Source organism: Haliotis cracherodii, unplaced genomic scaffold (genome assembly GCF_022045235.1).
Source record: "Haliotis cracherodii isolate W230 unplaced genomic scaffold, xgHalCrac1.p SCAF_32, whole genome shotgun sequence".
NCBI classification, from domain to species: Eukaryota; Metazoa; Mollusca; class Gastropoda; order Lepetellida; family Haliotidae; genus Haliotis; species Haliotis cracherodii.
The window spans coordinates 2,965,849-2,987,768 of record NW_027266289.1 but is presented as its reverse complement, the minus strand read 5'-3'; the positions used below and the strand labels follow the sequence as shown (position 1 = coordinate 2,987,768).

The 21,920-nt window shown below is 39.4% G+C and overlaps 1 long non-coding RNA gene across 2 annotated transcripts in view; it reads left to right on the top strand.

Annotated features, from left to right (window-relative positions):
* The window catches only part of LOC139477217 (uncharacterized), a 136,205-nt gene that overhangs the window by 97,687 nt on the left and 16,598 nt on the right, over positions 1-21,920 (top strand). The gene's annotated exons all lie outside the window — the stretch shown is intronic.

The window sequence follows — 21,920 nt, the reverse complement described above, 5'->3', positions numbered from 1 at the left end:
GTGTGCCCCTGGAGCAGTCAGGTGGCATTTGTGCTGAGGGGACTTGGTCTCAACTTTGTCTTTCAGTATTAGAGGGGACATATGAACATAGATTACTAATAAGCCATTTGATATTCCACCAAATGCGAGGAGATGCACACAGAATCAAAAGGGTCTGCTTGTTGTTGACCTTGGATCAGAGGTTACTCACAAAATCCCAGCCGGATCAGGCGCGGCACCTATATCTAGTTCTTTGCCCTCAATGCACAACTGAACAAATCCCAATGTATGTATACCAAAGAAGCTGGCAACAGCAGTCGCATACTGTACGTTTTTATAGGTTCCTGGTCATTCCTGGGTGGTATGCTGAACGATATCCAAGATTCGACGAAAATAGTATTTTGTGGGTATGGGATACGTACACATGTGACTCCCGACGCAGTTGGAAGCGGAAGTCTTGTTTTGGAAGGCTAACATGATGCCAAAGCAGCGTCCACCAGATTGAATGCCTCTTCATGCATTCCCCACTGAAAACGTTTTGACTGGTTTGTTTGATTGAGCAAGGCTGTCCGAATCCGGATCTTTACTTCAGATGACTTAGGGAATGGTGTTCTTACCACTGACCACAGGGGAGATTCCATTTGACATTTTATCGAACTGATCATCACTCCCTGCTGAGCTGTAAATCCCCGTGTATCCTTCGAGGTCCCCTTCCAAGACAACAATTGAAAGAGTACGTTACTCAGCCATTTAAAAAAAAGATATCCCGATTGAGGGAGCTGTAATTTAAAACAATTGATTTAATTTTCCGTGGCACTATATTGTTCATGTGAAGTTTACACAACAGACGGCATTTTAATGTTAATGGACGGTAGGCCGGCACATGGCCGCGAAACTGACATTCTTAAGCATATTTTTTTTAATTTGAAGTTTACACGATATACGGCTTTTCAATTGGACGAGAGGTCGGTCACATGACCGCGTATGAACGACACAATTTGACCTTCATACGTTTTTCACGAGATGGTGTTCTTGAAATGACGTAAGCACTGACGGACTACTTCCACATTCCTGGGGAAAACCCCTGGAATTCCCTAGCATGAAAACATACATAAGCGTTCTTTCTGATCATTTAGAACCTATATTCTTGGTCTCATCGCTTCAGTATATATTGACAAATGTCGGAGAGCGTGACTGCGTGATGGTTCACGAATACCCTCGCTGCGGCCTATCCTAATGAACAAACGAAGAAATGCACATCTAAACTATCGTAGTATCGACTCAATCCGTGCCTAGGCTGACATTGCAATCTATGAATTTACCTTAGTGTCTGTTTGACGCATCTTTATTCACCATTCAAAGATCGGCTAGTTGATCAATTATGACTTACACATGTAACCGCCACAGGAACTGAATATCTTGACACATGTTCACATGTTTTTCAGGTTGTATTCTTGAAATGACGTTAACACAGACGACTGCAAACGATTTCTAAAGTTGCACTCGCCGTATCCTACAACCTTAACGACACAGTCGATCAGTGTCTCCCATAACACATTCTGGCAGGGTGCTTATATGTAGCGGGTTGCTCATATGTAGCGGGGTGCTTATATGTAGCAGGGTGCTCATATGTAGCGGGGTTATTATATGTAGTGGGGTGCTCATATGTAGCAGGGTGCTTATATGTAGCGGGGTGATTATATGTAGCAGGGTGCTCATATGTAGCGGGGTGCTTATATGTAGCGGGGTGATTATATGTAGCGGGGTGCTCATATGTAGCGGGGTGCTCATATGTAGCGGGGTGCTCATATGTAGCGGGGTTCTCATATGTAGCGGGGTGCTTATATGTAGCGGGGTGCTCATATGTAGCGGGGTGCTTATATGTAGTGACATAAGCATTGTGTGACAGCTTGCTTAGGGTGTTCGTATCAGTCTGGATACTTACAAGAACTCCGATCCCGTGGATAGTTACAGGTGAATATGTAACATATATTTATCACTTTTAGAAAGATATAATAACTAGATGTACATGTTAATTATATTTTGTAGACTGATACATAACATGACTGAACCAGTCATTATACATGTGCAAAGTCACAATTTGAAACACGTTGTCAGATTATACTAAAACTCACATCAAATGAATATTCAAAGAAAGAAGATGCCAATTATTAGTAATTAACTGATTAGGGTTAAACATTGTGTTGTTTCTTCAACCATCCATTCATTGATAAGGTTCAGGGTCGTATGCAGCAGTTAATGGTTCACGATATCGCTTTTTTTAATAAAGAAAACATAAGTTGAAGCGTTTTCATTTTCAGCGCCGAGTCTTGACCTTCCTGCTGCAAATGAGAGTAACATACAGCAGTCCATTTGTCCTGGAGCCTTAACAAAAAGTATTTAGATATAGTATAAAACGATTTGATCGTGCCTACATTGAAGTTGACTGAAACTTTGTCTTTACTCAAACATATAAAAATCAGAAGGGATGTGTACATAGTCAGAAAGAAATGCAAACATTAGCGACTTGTACGTTAACGCTCCAAGTTTAACCATGAAATTTTATTATTAATGTCATAAAAAAAATTTCACGTTTCACAATTCCACGGGCCCGGGTAGTTCTGTGGATACCTGGTCCTATTCAGTACCCACCCGATCCGAGTACCCGTAACATCCTACCCTCATCTTAGTAACTTGGTGGTGTTTGTGTTTGCAAACATGTTTTGGAATAAGAATCTAAGCTTTCATTGTTATTGCTCGTGAGAAAGCCCGCACTCTATTGCCTGGCTGCTCCTTGACGAGACAGTCGGAGGTTGTATTCAAACGTCAACTTACAACCAGCAACGCCTTTTTGTCAATGTTGAATGTCGATAGCATGCAAAGTTCAAGTATGAATGTACACGTTACTCCACTCGTCTCACTCCACTTGCCTCGTGACCCGTGAAGTTTCCGGGGTAGAATAGGTCTTCAGCAACCCATGCTTGCCGTAAAAGTAGACTATGCTTTTCCTAAGAGGCGACTAACGGGATCGGGTGGTCAGGCTCGCTGACTTGGTTGATGCATGCCATCGATCCCAATTGCGTGGATCGATGTTCATGATGTAAAACACTGGATTGTCTGGTCCAGACTTCGATTACTGAAAGACTGCAATCATACAGCTGGAATATTGCTGAGTGCAGCGTAAAACGACAAACCAAAACCAGAAAAAAATCACTCGCCTTGCTCGATGGATTCGAACCACAATCATAGGTTTCCTGCGTGCCCAAGGAACGCAACTCTGCACAGTAAATCGCGGCGCCTCAGACGACTTGGCCCCCCGTGCCCCCCGTGCCCCCCGTGCCCCCGCCCCCCGTGCCCCCCGTGCCCCCCGTATATATTGACTTGTTCTCGTCGCTATGTTGCTAATGCCGTTGCAACGTTACATTTTAACTCACTCACTCACTATATCGACGCTTTGTTGACAAAGCACAGCGGGACGATTATAACGGCGTAGAAACTGTAGTAGTATAGGTATTGGGGGTTCTGGCTCACTTCCACTGGAGCCGGATTCATATACCTATACTGCTACTACAGGTAGCATTTTTTATGCGTAAATGACTATGCGATTCAATGATAGTCATAAGATTAAGTTAAATTGACCACCACCTGGAGTCTATGATATAAATTTTTATAGGTAATGGGGGTTCTGGACCACTTCCACAGGAGCCGGATTCATACTGCTACTACAGATGGAATTTTTTATGCCAAAATGATTATGCGATTCAACGATAGTCATGAGTTGTATTAAACGAAACATCAATATTAATTAATAATGAATAAAATTTACTATAGCCCACGAGGATATTGGAAAGGTGTAGGAGCAATAAAAAAATTAGCCACCGCGGCTAAGGTATCTAAAGATGTGGCCAAGGATTGGTTAAAGAAACAAGCGTTGTGGCAAATATATTTACCGGCACCGCGTTATATACCGAGGAAGAAGTTTGATATTTCTACGACGAATGAAGTTCATCAGGCTGACCTCTTGTTTCTTCCTCACGATAAGGTAAAATGCAAAACGTATAAATACGCTTTAACAGTAGTGGATGTGGCTAGTCGATACAAAGAGGCTGAGCCATTAACCTCGAAAGATTTAACAGAAGTAGCTAATGCACTGAGTCGCATATATAAACGCGGACCACTAAAATGGCCTAAGCTATTTCAAGTAGATCCCGGTCGAGAGTTTATGGGATCGGTAACTAAACTGTTAACAAAGCACGACGTCAAAATCGTCCGTGGTGAAAGAGAGGCCCACCGCAGTCAAGCTATCGTTGAAAGATTTAACAGGACATTAGTGGAACGTTTGTTTGGCTATCAGTATGGGATCGAAATGAAATCCGAGTGATTGAGATCAACCGAATGGGTGACACGATTATCAGCCGTTGCATCAGCGCTGAATAATGAAGTAACAAGATTAATAGGGAAGAAACCATCCGATGCGATTAAAATGAAATCCGTGACTTCCGAATCTTCAGCACCGAGGAGAGGCAAAGAACAAAAACTTCCGGATAGAGTAAGGGTAAGATATTTATACCAGGCAGGTGAACTCGAAGGAGGCCTACGTCGCGCAACCGATCCCATATGGTCCCTTAACACGTATAACATTAGTCGATTGGTTACGAAAGAAGGAGAGCCTATTCTTTATTATCTTCAAGATGGACCGGGTAGGGCATTTGTACGAGAAGAGTTGTTCATAGTTCCCGACGGTACAGTATTACCACCATAACCATAAGCATAGGTAGTTACACCATCATTATCAATCCATCTCTTTGTATCTAAGGGGGATAATGATGTCTTGTTCATTCTTAATCCATATATCCCATGATCGTAACTTCTTAAAGAGTTCATCTCGTGTTTGAACGTTCTACCTTTGAATAATGATTCTTTATACTGTTCGCTATACGCCCTTGGCTTTTCTTATCTCTCCATTATCGGACTTCTTTATAGAATACATCTTAGGTCTTAATCCTACATACTCTGCTATAGGAGTCCCAGCACATTCATCCTTCATCTTACCTAACACCTTTTTATTTACAACGCTGTGCAGTGGATTATCTTTAGGGTAATCGCTCGTGTCGTACATATCTATTTTTTCTGCCATATCTTTATACACATCCTCGGTTTGTATTTCCATCAACAAAGAATCTGTGTCGGTATATAACACCTCGCATCTATCGCCGTATTGCTTCTTAAGTTCGTTGTAATAAAAGTCATACATTAAGTGTTTTGACAAGTCGAGAATACTCATACCGACGTACACCGGTCTGTTGAATTTTATATTACTCTTCTGCATATGCAACGCGGCTAAGTCGTTATCGAATATCTTGCTTCTGTTAAAAGCCGGACTGGCTATGAGTTTCCTGAGTCTTTCTTCCTCATTAGATCTGACTAATTTAACATCAACACGCTTCCTTAGATTCTCCATAGTTTTACCGAATACCGAGTTATTCATGAGCTTATATAGATTCTTTTCGAAATCGCTGGTGGCTATCTTTCTTAAATCTGTGTTCAGCCTTATATAGGGCTCCATCCAAGGGCTTTGATCATACTCTGTGTATTTTCTTTAGTTTCATACCTAACGATAGATACAACTGGAGATTTCTGTAGTGAACTATATATTTTGTCTTATCCATCAAATTTGGTACGAGTTTTTCTACGTTAGCTAACCTATTATTACCCATCAATGAACGTTGATATTCTGACATCCAATCTTTGTTAACCATTAATCTTTCGGGAGCTAACGGATAACTGTTATGGTCTTTATGTAAAGAACTCGGATATTCCAAGTCAACCTCTAGTATGTACCCTTTATTCTCATCATTATTATCGATATCATCGACCCACTCAAAACCACCGTGGGTAAAGGTTGACTCATAGCCCATCCGTACAAATTGTTAGCGTCGAGATATAATATGTGCATGTCGGGTTTACTCAGATCGTATCCTTCCACTAATTTATTATTAGCCTTAGAATACCTTTTTGCTGCCATCGATATACCACCTCTTAATCCTTTCTCAATAAACAAGTGCATATCGTAATCTGTGAGTAGTTTTAGTTCTACGCCGGTCTTCTTCAACAATGCATCCCACGATAGTCCGGGACTAGAATAGTACCATGCCGGGTCCAAGCCGTATTGTTTTAAACACGTCTTTCTAAATATCTCGAATATATCGGCGAGTAACAGTACATCGGTTTTTAAGTACAGATCGTGATAATCGCCTAAATTCTTACAACCTAATTTATCCCAGACCGTCAGAGCGTGTTCATAATCGGCATCTGTTATTCTAGGTTCTGTTAAGTTACTATAGAATGATTCGAGGGGTGGTAATTCAGTTTCTTCGAATCTAGACCAATCATCCATATATTCGTAAGGATATACGCCTTTTCTCAGCAGCAAATGACGAGTTATCTTATCGGTATATTGATTTGTTATAGTGAAGTCATCGGGATTGTTCGCTTTAGCTAAATTGTCCAGGGAAGATAACAGAAACTGTATGGAGTCTATGAATCTAAGCCCATTACTTTGTTTTATTCTAGATTTCCCATCCTTGTCCCTATAATGTAAAGGTTTAGTCAACGAGAACGATATGTATTTTTCCATATTATTAGGAATGCACGTTAAACCGCCATCGGTCTTTGAGATAGCTTGCATAATGAGATGTGAATCGTATCCTCTAAGGTTATGAAACACAACGGGGATGGGTATTGTTTGAGCATTCATTTTTAGTTTCAAGTTACACTCGTTATGAGCGGCTCCCCGATAATTACCCGTGACGTGACAATGATCTCTTACGGAATCCCCATCCAGGGGTTTATTACAAACGTGACAACTCGTTGACTTCTTGTGGGCCCTCCAATCATCTATCGTCATACGCATGGGTTTCTTACACGATAAATTTTCCCTGATTATTCTCTCTTCATTTTGTAGATATTCTAGGAACTTTCCCGCTGCATCGGGACCTCTGTAAATCACGGGAGTGTTTGTTTTCCCATCATACCTTACAACTATATATCCAAACCCACAAGGAATATGTTCTTGAGTTTTGTAGGTAAAACTATCTTGAGTTTCTTGATTATTGCGTTCGGTATTTTCTATGGGTTTGATAAGCGCTTCGAAGTCGGCGTAAATTACGTACGGTACTGGCATTTGATTACAATAATGTTCAAATTTTAATATATTTTTTCCCTCTTTAGGCATATCGATCCTGATAGCATTCTGTCCAACACCTCTACAGTCTTCTTTATGCGCTTCTAATAGATCTTGTCTGCTGTACCCATGCAGGCATCTTTCGCAGAAATATTTCTTTTCCTTATGTTTTGTTTGATCGTATAGCACCCTGTTTAAACTCTTTATCCACGTATAATGATATTTTCCATCTTTTTCGATCAGAAATGAATTGATTCTGGGAATATGTTCCGGAGCGGAGCTTATCCTGTGTACAACAATTCCTTTAGAATGTCCGAAAACATTTATAGCTAAATTATTTTGCTTTTCCACCTTATCAATTTGTGATATTGGTGTAGGTTCGTCTATACCATCGAAGTTGAGTCCATCGTTTTGGGGATAGCTAGAAGGTCTATCCGGATTCTTGTCTACGGGGAACAATGCAGATCTTATCATCATTCTTAAACAATCATCGGATTTATTTTTTACGTTAATTATGGCTTTTTTCTTCTTATAATACGGGGGTAAATCTATATAAGATCCACCTTTGAAGGGCATGTAATTTGCTATATCTAAATATAAACTATCGATTCTATCCACACCCCAACCCGAACCTCTATTAGTCCAGCGTTCTAAAGTTTCCTGTATCCTCTGAATTGATGTATCTAATGATGCGTTTATAGTATCGGATTCGGTTATAACTTCTTGATTGCTACGGAAATATGGTTCGGTATATTCGACGCTATCGTCTGCGTTACTTTTACTCAATGACATTTTAATCGTCAGCTGGTATTTTATACTTTGTAAATCATCTAATTCCTCGTTAATTTTACTCGATATGATGGGCTTAATATCATTAACATCCATGTTGGAATTAATATCCATCTTCCAACCTCTTAGATATTTGCCAACGCTGGCGGATGTGGGTACAAATATTAATTCTTGTTGTTGTTGATTATTATCATCCTCGTCTTGTTCTTGTTGATTATTATCTAGTAAAGCGATCAATTCAGCTCTTCTCATTCGAGAATAACCTCTCAGCCCACTGTTTCTCACTCGAGCTTTGAGTTCTCTAACAGTCAGGGGTGATTCCAAACCGAGTAAGGTAATCAATTCAGCTTTTCTCATACGAGAATATCCACGTAGACCACGTTGCTTTGCCATAGCCTTCAACTCTCTGACAAAAACCATAGTGGTTGAATGGTATATGCAAAATGAAACAAATGTCTAATTGGTTGTTTTCATATATCTAAATACGTATTCTCCCCAACCTATTCCTCTCATTGATGTAATCTCTCTTCCTAGCATAAATAATCTGATTCCTGACCCTATCAGCACCGTGTTTCTTACATAAACAATAACGACCTTTGACCCCTATCCCGCATTCAGAACACGTATAGTTTATATGTCCACGCTTGATGTAATAATTGTGTATACCGCAGTAAATTTCAACACAGCGGCGGTTACATAGAGTCGTCTTCCCCATGAGTGTAAACTTGCAGTTATTCATGGTATATACATCTATCATATCATTTGTCTAAATGCAAATCACATCTACACTATTGTATAGCTGAAAATCAATAGAGCAGATAACCCCATAATAACAAATGCGACCTCTCGGTCTTTCTGAGCCTCTGACTCATGAAAACTGACTCATTGTTGGTCTAGGTATTGGGTCGAGTTTTTTCCCATAAACGAGGTAGTATTCGTGCATGGCGGATTCGACATCCTTTAAACGTTTGAATTGAATGTCCTTCCTTCATCAGTTGTTCATGAATAAAGTCTAATCTCTTCATTCTCTGCTGCGTATATTGTAACTGGGCTGCTTGGTATTGTTCTAATGCTTTATTATGTCGTTTACGCTCCTCTTCAACTTCTTTAGCATTTGATTCCCTCATACTGGAAAATAAATAATTACTCCCCGAAAAAGCTAGAGCATTAACAACAGCTCCACCGACCATCATCGCAATTGATGCCATAGTATATGAATATAAAATATTCAAATGTTTAATTACTTCATTATGTCTTCCGGGATAAGTCCTTGTTTGAAGAGCATATCCTTCGTTGCCATTGCTAATCCAATACCAAGAACCATCATACCTATATCAAATCCATTAAAATCTAGCTTTGGAGGTGTGGCTTTAGTAATCATTTTAGCCATACGGGCATAGCCAATGGCCAAGCCGGTGACCACCGCTGAATGATACGTCGCGTTTACCAACATTTTACCATCTGTAACTGGAGTAGACATGCTTCTTATAGCATTATATGAGGACTAACCTCTAATTGAACTTGTTGTTGCGGCGGGGGTGACGTTTTCTCTTCTCCGGTCTTATAAAAGAACCATACAGCCGCTATACCAGCAACTCCTACTAGTGCCCATGTTTTAATCGGATTTGAATTATTTATTAATTTTGCTTTGCGTGCCAGCCCTCCCTTTCTTCCTGCAGCTATTTTTTTGAGGTTCTTAGTAACTCTGGTTTGTTTTTTTGTTTGTGGTGCATCCTCATTCACTTGTTGTTCCGCAATCTGTTGTGGTTGCGCAATCTGTTGTGATTGTGTTTCCGCAATCTGTTGAGTCTCCATTTATATTATTAAGTGGGCACGTATGTTTAAATTGACAATACCTAGCCGTTACTAAAGCTGTGGTGAACGGAGCTAAGAACATTCCCAATCTATGATAAAACTCACAGCTCACTGAGCTTATAGCGTGTTCGATGAATGGGTCTTTCTCTAGAGATTCGCATAAATACATGCGATGTTCTGCCAGGATGGGGAGAAACGTACTAGCTATGACTGTGTATAGTTGTTATATAGACGACCCTATCGTTTTAGTCATGGTAGCTCCCAGTCTAGACTCGTAACGCGCGTACAGTTTTTTAATCTCTTCGTCGGTCATGTTATCAATTTTTTCGATGGTATAATTTTCTCCCAAATATTGGGAACATTTTCCATAATGTAATACCTAAGGAGATATTTAAGTCTAACATAATATAATATGACGTATCCAATACATCCCGTAATAATGAACTGTTGCGAAAGAATGATGATTTCGAACCACATTTTATGTCATATTAACCGCTAATGTTCAATTTGCTACAATTTTGCTATATTTGCTACAATTTTGCTATAATTTTGCTACAATTTGCTAAGCAATTGCATAAGCAGCTGGTTGATCGGTTTTTAATATGAGTTTACAGTGCTTCGTTGCTGCTAACACTTTTCTGACTTTGTCACCCTTGGTATAAATGACGTCATTTTCGCGTAAACATTCCTCGAATGAATCTCAATCTTTGCAATGAAACAGCGCTACCCATTTGGTCTGCTCTCTGAGATCTTTCAGGACAGAGTTGTATTTTTGAGTAAGTACCCAAACGCTATGTTGAGTATGACGTCCGGAGAATGCTAAATACGAAAGCATATGTTTCTTTTTTGTTAATTCTTTACTCGCGCTGCAGTCGTCTATTACGAAAAGGGTTGATTCTCCTTTGTATTTTTCGTGACATACTCGGAGACAGTCTTGTAAACGATCCCCCGGATCAACTCTGTGTACCCCGTCGTCATTCATTACACAATCTCTCGATAAGTATGTTTTATTAACGCTTATAGTCGGGCACAGAATAATAATATGATCGAAAACGTCCCACTAATGACTTTCTAAAATATCTAGAATAAAGGCTGTTTTTCCGCAGCCCGTTTGCCCACATATGATAGCGCAGTGCAGATCTTTAGGTAAAAGATTATTAATAGACTGCTTGCACGAATCTCCCATTTTGTATATTAAGTTGCGCATCCATAATCACGTACAAATATATGTTTAATTTACCAGCCGATTCCTGGAGCTTCGTTATCTGTATGGTGACACCCTCGCTAGCATTTTCTATTCTCCTCCCACTGCCGTGTAATTGGTCATCGTCCGTTGTTCGCATGTCGAGCCATAGCGCGTACTTCGAGGTGAGGTATTCACCCATCGATACACTCCCAAGAGACAGATCTTTCACGACCGCGTTAACTTATAGAAGGAAGTTTTTTAATCTCATCCCACTGGTGATACGCTAGCATTCCTTGGCTATATAGTTGATTAGGAACGCCCTTGATAGTCAATTCTACTGTATTTCTTTTGAACGCATCGGAGGGATCCTCGAACAACATTAAAATACCCTTCAACGACCTCGTGGGGACGTTTAGATTGATATTCCACATCGTATCTTTTTTGTCCCTCGTGTACTTTCGATGTCTCAGCACGCGATCGTACAAAATAGCTAAACTTCCCAAATACTGGTTACGAATTTGTCTGGCTAATTCGGGATCCGTTATCATATCGTACTCGAGCGAGATATTGTCAATGGAATAGCTAGCATCTTCAGCAGCTCTGATTACTCTACCGTAGTCGTTAAAAGTGAGTTCGTATTCTAACCTATCGCCTAGGGATGCTTGATAAAAGGGCATGTGGGAATCTAATAATTCAAAGTCTAGGGGAACATAGAATCTGTTACCTAATGCGTCGGCAACGGCCTGATCTTTAACGACAGTACCATCACCACTAGAAGCATCTACACGCAATCTCAATGTGTTCTTATTACAAATACCTTGGTACTGTAAGTTTTCCCGCTCTTTATCCGTTCTCCAGAGATCCATGTAACAATAGTATACATCGCTATCATCGATACTCAAAACCTCATTACCGCTAATTTTAATAGCGATTTTCTTTACGATAGCACGACCTAAGTTCTGAACAGGCTCCCTGTTAACGTTGGTAGAAGTCAAAACAATCGTAAATGCTAGTCGGACAGTTCCCGGAACTAACACATCGTGTGCGCCGAGATTAGGAAAGCGAACCAGAAGCGTTTGATTCTGATCGATGGTACTAGGGTTATTAGTTATAGTAACAGACTGACGAATTGCCTTGACCCCTAATGGATCTCGAAGTCTGCGTTGTGGGTTTAACTTGCGTCCGTATTGTGAAGACATTCTTATATTGAAAACATGTACCCTATGTTTAATATAAAAATGGGTGATTTTGAACTAGATACCTTTGATGACTTTGATAACCAGAATCCAATCGAAGATACTGATGAAACCAGGTTAAGTAGTCTTAACGATGAAATATTAAAATCAACCGTCGATGATTATTACGATGCCTTAAAAGAAGATAAAAATTATGTTATCCCAATAGGTCGGGACTATTCAAAGTTTATGCTAGATAGTAAAGGAACATTGCGAGTGCGTGACTCTCCGCATATTGAGCTTATGCATTATAGTTCTCGTAATCCCCTAGCCTTGTCTACTATAGCCGGCAGATATAGCCGCGAGTTTGTTCGTGATAAATTAGGTTTTGTAGAATACGGACGACTTTCCGCGAAGACTACTAAGGCTCTTCAGACTATGAGGAAAGAACTCGTTAATACAGATGATTTGGAAGCAGCCTCGATGGTGGCCTCGAACAGACTCGGAGAAATCTTAGATACCTACTACGATAATTCAACGTTACAGGTACCACATTCGGAGTTCAGTGTTAGGGAATTACGAGGTCTTGACAAGGCAATGCGAACTATGCGGGGAGAACTCATCAATAATATAGCCAAGCTATCCGAAATCGACAAACATATAGCTCAAGAGAAAACAAAACTCGAACAGGCGGGCGATGAATTCAGTAGACGCCGCGTTGCTGAAAGATTGCGTAACTTAGAAGAGGAAAGATTGGCCCGCCTCGAAGCAGCTTCCAGTAATAGAAAGGCACTTCGTTCGCAAATCAGTCGTATTCGAGAAACTATCGATCAAGTCCTCAACGATGACACTACACTGACCGATAAAATTAAAACATTGTTCAGAGAACAGGGAATAACAATTGCCAGTATTTTAACCACGTTGGGATTTATTATATCGACTTTGACTCTCTCGTTAACAGGTGGCACAGGTGGTAGTACACCGCCTAACGATAAAAACGGTATAAAAGAGTGGATAAAGAAGCATTTAAAAGCATTAGGTTCAGCACTGGGAAAGCTAGCTGAGAAAGCCGCGGCCGCACTTCCCGGTATAATAGGGAGTGTTGTTTCCTGGCTATTGAATTTATTAGCTAAGACCACCACTTGGCTTAGTCAAAACTTGTGGGGGTTGATCGTAGCAATTGCAGGGTTGTTGTACGTGTTCGCTAAAGACTATTTAACCAAATCATGAGTAAGCCAACCGAGACTCCACCCACTACAAGCGCTGTTTTTTCATCGATATGTTGTTGATTTTTAGCCGCAATATGCGGTGACACTTGTGCATCAGTAGATGTTTGTGAAACATGTGGTGTTTGTGGCTTGACTATTCCCTTTTCGCCCGTGATCGTTTGCGTTATTAATTCGACGTTCATATCTGAATTTATACCTGGTTTTTGTTGATCGGTAGCGATAACAATTTTATTATTATAGCCTATCACTTGACCAATCTTAAGTTCCATATTACTCGGAGACATGTATAGTCCCGGTGCATAAACGAAGTCCACTTTGGATTGAGCGTACTGTAATGCATCTTGAAAACGCTTTATAGACGATGGTATGTCAACTGGTGAATTAATGGCGTCCTCCACGTTTGAGACAAACTGTTTTTGCGCATCGAGCGCTGTCCCAGAACCGATAATGGACGTTCGTGTTTGAGATTGCGCTCGGAGAATTGCCCATACATAAGTTCTTATTTTTTCCGTTTTATCATTAAGAAATTCATTCCAAGCATCTGCGGTATCGTTCATTTGTATAAATTTTTTAACAATATAAATTTAACCACTCTTAAAACTCATAATATCACCACTCCAATCGTTACTATAAAGTTCCCAGCCTTTATACCAATCACCGGTTTTATGCCAATGATCATATATTCTTGCGTAAAGTTTGCTGGTGCTATACAACTTACCAAAATTAACTGGAAGTTTATTAAGTACTTTATATACATAATCGCTTTCTTCTTTGACGGATTTATTTTCCTCTGTGTAAGGAACACCTAGACCATGGTTTGCTCCTTTAATACGCCAATCTTTACTCGTAGAAACATTAAATTCCTGACAAATACGCTCATACGCGGACCTATCATAATTATTATTTGTGGAATTCCACGCTCGATCCTGCGGTAATGGAGCACTAATTTCTTTAAGTATACGTCTAATCTGATAGTACACGTGAAATGACATAACAGACTTATTCAGTTCAAATCCTGGAGCGTAAAGAGATACGCCACATCCCGTTGTGGCACACCATATGGCAAAGTTTAACTGATTCTGCCAAAATTGCATCGGATTGTGAAACCAATCGTGCACCATTTTATCGCTAGTTGCCGTGACTCTGTACTTTTCAAAGATATCGGGGAATTTAACTAAAAAATCAGCACCAGAGGCAGTTACTATAATCGATTGATTAGTAATGTATCTTGATTTCATATTTAAGTTATGATATAGTATCATTGTATATTTAATATGTATGTTACACTCCCGGGAATAACAAATGGCCAGTCTATTGAACTGCTTCAAACTATCGATAACTCGGATGGACAACTCGAAGTAGCTCTATGCGATGTAACGTATTACCAACGGTGGACCAATATAAGTGCTGCGAGAGGTAATAAATGGCCAAAATAGAATTAATAGAATTATTACTATACCTGATGGGTATTACAGCATAAGCTCACTCAATTATGAATATTTTAAGTCTGATGAGGAATTTTATAATACTACTAAAATTAGTATCACACAAAATGAGGCCACTGGGGCAGTGACAATCATCAATGGAAACACAAATATACTTATTGGTGAGAACTTAGCATACACACTTAGATTTAATCGGGCAATAACATTACCACGCGGCTCAAAAGTGATTGCAAGTATTAACAACTTACCCGATTTAGTTCCCTATAAAGAGTTGTTCATTCATCTTGATCAAATAAGCACGACGGATAATATTCAACTAGAAAGTCCTTCAACTCTGCTCAGAAGTGTTCCAGTGAAAGATGAAAAATATAATAGTGGTAGAACGGAATCTTTCTCGTTATTACAATATAAAAAATTAAAGCGGGGTATTATTTCAGACCTTAAAATTTCTGTATTAGATGTAAAACACCAACCTGTACATATAGGATACTTAAGTGTAACACTCCATATTATAAATAATGGTTGATTCCATATTTAAGTTATGATATAGTATCATTGTATATTTAATATGTATGTTACACTCCTGGGAATAACAAATGGTCAGTCTATTCAACTGCTTCGTACTATCGATAACTCAGATGGACAACTCGAAGTAGCTCTATGCGATGTAACGTATTACCCACGGTGGACCAATATAAATGCTACGAGAGGTTATAATAATGAGACAGAAATAAATGGTCAAAAATACATTATACCTGATGGGTATTACAGCGTATGCTCACTCAATGATGAATTTTTTAAGCCTAATGGAATTAGTCTAACACAAAATGAGTCAAATGGGTTACTGATTTTAAATGCTGGAAAAAAGGATGTAAAGCTTTACAGTAACTTAGCATACACACTTGGATGGGGAGGAGAAATAACAGTAATCAAGACATCAGATCAGGGACTCTATTTACCCGATTTAGTTCCCTATAAAGAGTTGTGCATCCATTTTGATGAAATCAGTACAACGGATAATATTCAACAAGAAAGTCCTTCAACTCTACTCAGAAGTGTTCCGGTCAAAGATGAAAAATACAATAGTGGTAGAACATTACAATATAAAAAATTAAAGCGGGGTACTATTTCAGACCTCAAAATTTCTGTATTAGATGTAAAACACCAACCTGTACATATAGGATACTTAAGTGTAACACTCCATATTATAAATAATGGTTGATGCATCAGGCCCTGGAACGATAAGACAATGTAATACAATTGCGCTTTCCGATCTCGGAGACACGGAAGGATTCGGTAAACCCGGTACCAATGGTAAGTTATACGCTTTACACTTACACGATAATGTATACAAGCGGAAAGAAGTTACATTCACGGGTAATCTAGAAGATTTAAGCGATGTCGACGTTAGTAGACTCCTTAAAACCACTCCGTACAGTATTATTTACAACAGTGAGAATAAATGGACTATGGTCGAAGCAAACATCAAGTGGCTACTGAATATCGTCATTACCCCACCTTATGCGAAGATGGGTAAGGGACATAATTTAACTAAGATAATAAATAGTGGCATCGTACTCGCGGCTTATATCCCGTCAAAACGAAAAAGTGTGTTAGTCACTCCCCTTCCGGAAAAACCAGGTCATATGTTATATAGTCGTCCGGCAATCCAAAATATTAGTTTAAATTTGGTTACAGAATTCGATGATATTAAACAGAACTTGAGTGCAATACCTAATATTTCTACGGTTATTATTGAAGTCTTGTTCGGAGATGCACCGGTAGATGCCTTCGAAATATTACCAGGTCTATAGATTAAATGGCTCAAGAAACACGAGCGTCTACGTTGCAGTATTATTCATGTCGGTGCATCACCCGTTACAACCCTCGAGGGGGTTCAAATTATTAAAAGTGGTAGTATTTCTCTTTCTAAGATATTCTTGCCGTATAATATACATTTGATAAGGTTGATGTATACTCTCAAAACATTTAAGGAAGACCAATTAAAGACTATTATATATTCGTAATATACACTATGAGTTTATATCCAGCGCTCGATGAAAAGATGGAAACTGTTGATGGATTTCGATTACATCAAATAAGCGACATAAAACATCAAATAGAAAAGGATAGGGATATGAATCCGGCTCCAGTGGAAGTGAGCCAGAACCATCATTACCTATAAAAATTTATATCATAGACTCCAGGTGGTGGTCAATTTAGCTGAATCTCATGACTATCGTTGAATCGCATAATCATTTTGGTATAAAAAATTCCATCTGTAGTAGCAGTATAGGTATATGAATCCAGCTCCAGTGGAAGTGAGCCAGAACCCCCATTACCTATACTACTACTGTGCACACTGCAGATATATCTTTGTCCCGCTCTGCTGCGTTTGTAAGGTGACTCTATCGATCGCAACCCGACAACAAAAGGCGCACCCTTTATTTATAGCGACATAAGCAGTGTTGTGTGGCTGCCAGCTCATACAGGTATCTGACACTCCCCTGTCGTAAAGGCTTGTGCGCAGATATACAGCTCAGTTACAAGTACGACTGAGCCGAGAGCCACAGGTAAATTATAAACTTTTGATTGGTACTCTTGTAGATTAATGCAGCGGCTTAAAAACCCACTTTGTTGAATACCTGCTCTTTGGTATTATGATGCAGCATGTCGATGTTGAAACAATACAGTGAATACAAGGAACTGGATGTGACGATCCGGGTCAAAGGTCTTCGTAAGAGGCGACTAACGGGTCCGGTTGTCAGGCTCGCTGAGTTGGTAGATGCATGTCATCGTATCCCAAATGCGTGGATCGATGCTCATGATGTCAATCGCTGGATTGTCTTGTCCACATTCGATTATTTACAGAGCGCCGTCATATAGCTGGAATGTTGCTGAAACGAAACGAAACGAGACGTGAAGACCAAATTTTTACTTTTTATGTTATGATAAAGTTGTTAGAACCCATAGTATATACCTAAATAAATCGTTTCATTTGCCTAAAAATCATACAAATATACATATGCTTATAAGTGATACAAATGATTTGCAATGATAATGTTCACAAAAAATGAACAAAACGCATGAAACAATTTGTCTGTTTCTCCTGACTCAGTTTTTCTTTCTCCAAAATATTAAATTGTCGGCCCCTTAATGGTTATAGCTAACGATTTCTCAAACAACATAATAATATGTCTGATGCAATTCAAATTCTGTGGAGTTGACGTTTTATATATATTTATATATTGAAGTTACAAATTATTTATGTTCTATGACACAACATATTATGGGAATTGTTGAATACCATTCAATTCTACTACATGTTGGGTTGGGTTCCAACCAGGATTCGAACCTGCAACCTCAGAGTGAGGCACCAAACCTTCACTACACAAAGTCTGCAATCTAACCAACCCAGCCACCGATGTTTTATGAGATTGGTTAACACCTTCAATATAACACAACTGACATATGGTTTTGGCTATGTGGAACGAATACAATGTTAATTCTAATTCTCAAAGGTTACAGGATATGTGCATCCAAAATGGTGTACAACCAAATATAGATAAATGTCAGTCATTGCTAAAATGTTCTAATACACTTATATCAGGAAACATGCCCATGCAGGTGTGTCATGCAAAACTGGAAAAAAAATGGTTAAAGACAGGCAGATATTGGACTGCCACTTGTTTAAATCTAGCATTGTCACACCTTGCTTTGAACAGTCACATTTATAGGCAGGTCAAAGTGACATTTGTAGTCAGTCACGTGTTCAACTCGCCTTCATTCAGCATTCGCCACAGCCATGACATGTAGTATTGATTGACCGCGCCTTGCCTCCGTTGTCAGCGACAACCTGTCATGGCCTTATTGCTGTTTTATATGTCCCTGTATTTGAACACGTCTTGCGAATATGCAAGTATATATCTTCGTTTCGTACCGGAACGACCATACTTTATCCTCATATAATTTCATGTTTACTCGTTTTTGTCGGTTGAAATAAAATCATTTATACCACATAAAAGGAGCAAACTGCTGACTCGAGTTAGTCTGGGTGGTAGGTATTAAATTTCAACCTTACACTGCTGTAAGTAGGTCATATATTTCAAAGCGCATGGGCTTCGCTTCGCAATAAAGGAGAGGTCAATGTTCAAGGTTGTCTTGACTCACCATGTTGTCTGATAACACATTCTGATATAGGGACAGTAGCTGGTTTCCACTCCTTATTTCTTTCACCTTGTTGACGAAATGAAAACTGATTCTTTCATATTAATACATATATTCTGTTTGATCGAGGTGCAAAATAAATATGACCATGTTGTATTTACAGGTCAGTAATGTACCTAAATGAATTAACTGATGGGACACGACTATACCGACTGGCACGCGTATCTATATTTGGCTGCTTATGTCCTTTAATGGAATATTTTACCAAGAAAACAGCGTTATCACTATCACCCTGCCATGGGGCACATTCGAATTTTATTTATTTGTATAGTCGTTTTCAAGTATATCTGATTTGTCACTCACAACGTTCACTCTTACACCCGATTTAGAATAAAGCATTCCCGTGTCAATAGCAGTCAGCCGGTCTAACTGCCACTTCGCTAACATTCCTCGGAAGTCAATGGTATAGGTAGTATAGATCTTCAGCAACCTATTCTTCCCGTAAAAGGCGACTAACCGGATCGGGTGGTCAGGCTTGCTGACTTGGTTGATTCATGTCATCGAATTGCGTGGCTCGATGTTCATGATGTCAATCACTGGATTGTCTGGCCTGAACTCGATTATTTACAGTCCGCTGTTATATAGCTGAGACGGCGTTAAACAACAAACAAACAAACAAACAAACAAACAGAAAAGGTGCCAAACCACCTGTGCTTGTTGTAAGAGACAACTTGATGGATGGGCACAGAGGATTGGTTGACTTGATTGGCTGTGTGTCATCTTGCCCCGACAACGTGGGGCATTGCTCATTGCCCACAATAGTGACTACAGAGTCCAGTTCTTGATACTGCTTGGACGTATTTGTCCAAACCAGAAACAGATGCTTCTCAATCAGACAAAGACCACATGTTCTGGAAGTTGAAATTTGCGAAGAAGGGAATTGATGTGTTTAATTTAAGTGACATTCTCAGACAAGATCACTTTCCCAAAATGTCCCACAATATTTCTAACTTAAGGAACCACCAACAGTTAATTGTCCTATACGACCACCACTTCATCCAGGTTGTTAATTATAGAAACGTGTTTCAGAAAACTCGCTTTTTTTCAGTACATTTTGTAGACAATATTACTGGACTGAATACAACTTTACGTGTCTCGGGCGTCTGGCTAATGGCCATTACAGACTGAGACTTTGTTAGTTGTGTGTCATGCTACTCTTACAGGGGGGCACGGGTGGCCCAGTCCTCTAAGGCGCCGTGCTATGCAGAGTTGCATCCCTTGGGCACGCCAGAAACCTATGATTGTGGGTTCGAATCCCGGTTCGCCCCGATTTAGTTTCCAGGCTTGTCAGCACCATGCCCGTGCTCGTGGGTTTCACCGAGGTGGTAAACGTCCGAGACCTGCATCACTTCTGGCTATCCTCCCACATTAAGCTGATTGGAATCATATTAAAGGCGGCGTTACACCCAACACTTTTATTACTCTTATAGTGTGGGATTATATTGCCTCGTGTTGATTCCCAAACTGAAGCGATATGTTAACCCAGATATCTGTGCGTAAAAAAACAACAAACAACCAACAAGAGGTATACAAGAGGCAGTACACAATAGAGTGGTAGTACAATATTCAGAGATAGCATATGACATGATGACATTGGTCAGCGTCAAATACAAAAACACAGTGGTAATAATCGGTGATAATAGTACATTCACCTATCGGCGACTGTGGTAAAGGTTCCAAGATGAGTCTGGGCAGGGAATCGGGGCCGATGAGTGATCTTCACAAGAAATCTGGTCTTGATGTAATGAAATGTGTGAGAGAGGAAGCATGTTCCTATCCCCTTACATACTAGCTGCTGGAATTTCCACACAGTGAACTCACAACATAGAATATTCCACATGTTTCTATTACCCTCTATCTCAATCCACGGTATTCCGGAAGTTTACACATGAGACTAGCATCTAAACATAGTAACTTCCTCAAAACTGCTTTCATTAAACAGTACTTCATTCCTGACAACTAATCACTGTCCAAATACAATACAATGAATGTCTTCAGAAACATTGTAATACAATTTGTTTTACAAATAAAATACACAGCCATATAGCAATGCCAATCACTGGTTTTTCTGGTCCAGTGTCAAATATTTACAGGGTGCCATCGTGCAGCAGAAATATTGCCGAGTTAGGCTTCAAACAAACAATGCATTATTGTTACCTTACTTGTTGTTGTTGGTATTGTGGAAACAACATTCAAATAGGCTCTCACTTAAGAAAGGATGTTAATATAGCAGGTTTATATCTGAGATATTCCGATTATATACATCTCAAAAGCATGAGGGGTGATTTGTCATCTTAGGATGACTCTTGTCCGTTTCCGGAGCAGAACTCCTAAACTGTTAAATATCGCTTGTTGAAACTTGCTATACAGATCAGTCTAGTAGTGAACTGGTGCCTTTTGATGTTCAGATATTTATTTGTTTTAGTTATCTTTGTTTTGACAAGTTGTAAACTTGCTGTACAGATAAGTCTAGCGGTGAACTGGTGCCTTTTGATGATTTGGGATATTGAAAAATACTGAACAACATTAATTTTTTTCACCACAGACCTGAAGGTATCAATGAACCCAAAGTGCTGTGAAAGTAGCCAAACTCCATTTCTGAACTGCACCAGAACGGGGGCGATATGTCATGTCTTGATGATTTTTCTTGTATTTATTTTTTGGCATTAGGAGCTCTGTTTTGTATTGAAATATTGTTTACTTTATTGACGTCGTGATGGCTTTGCTCCATACCACGTTAGATAAGGAATATGTACATGTAAAGTGAAACTTGACTTTCAGTTGAAATTAAGGGCTAAAATTATTTAAGGTAGCGATAATATTTTACAAATGTTTCCACAAAATTATCAAGTTATCGTTTACCTGTACATGCTTTTACATATTTCCTTCAGC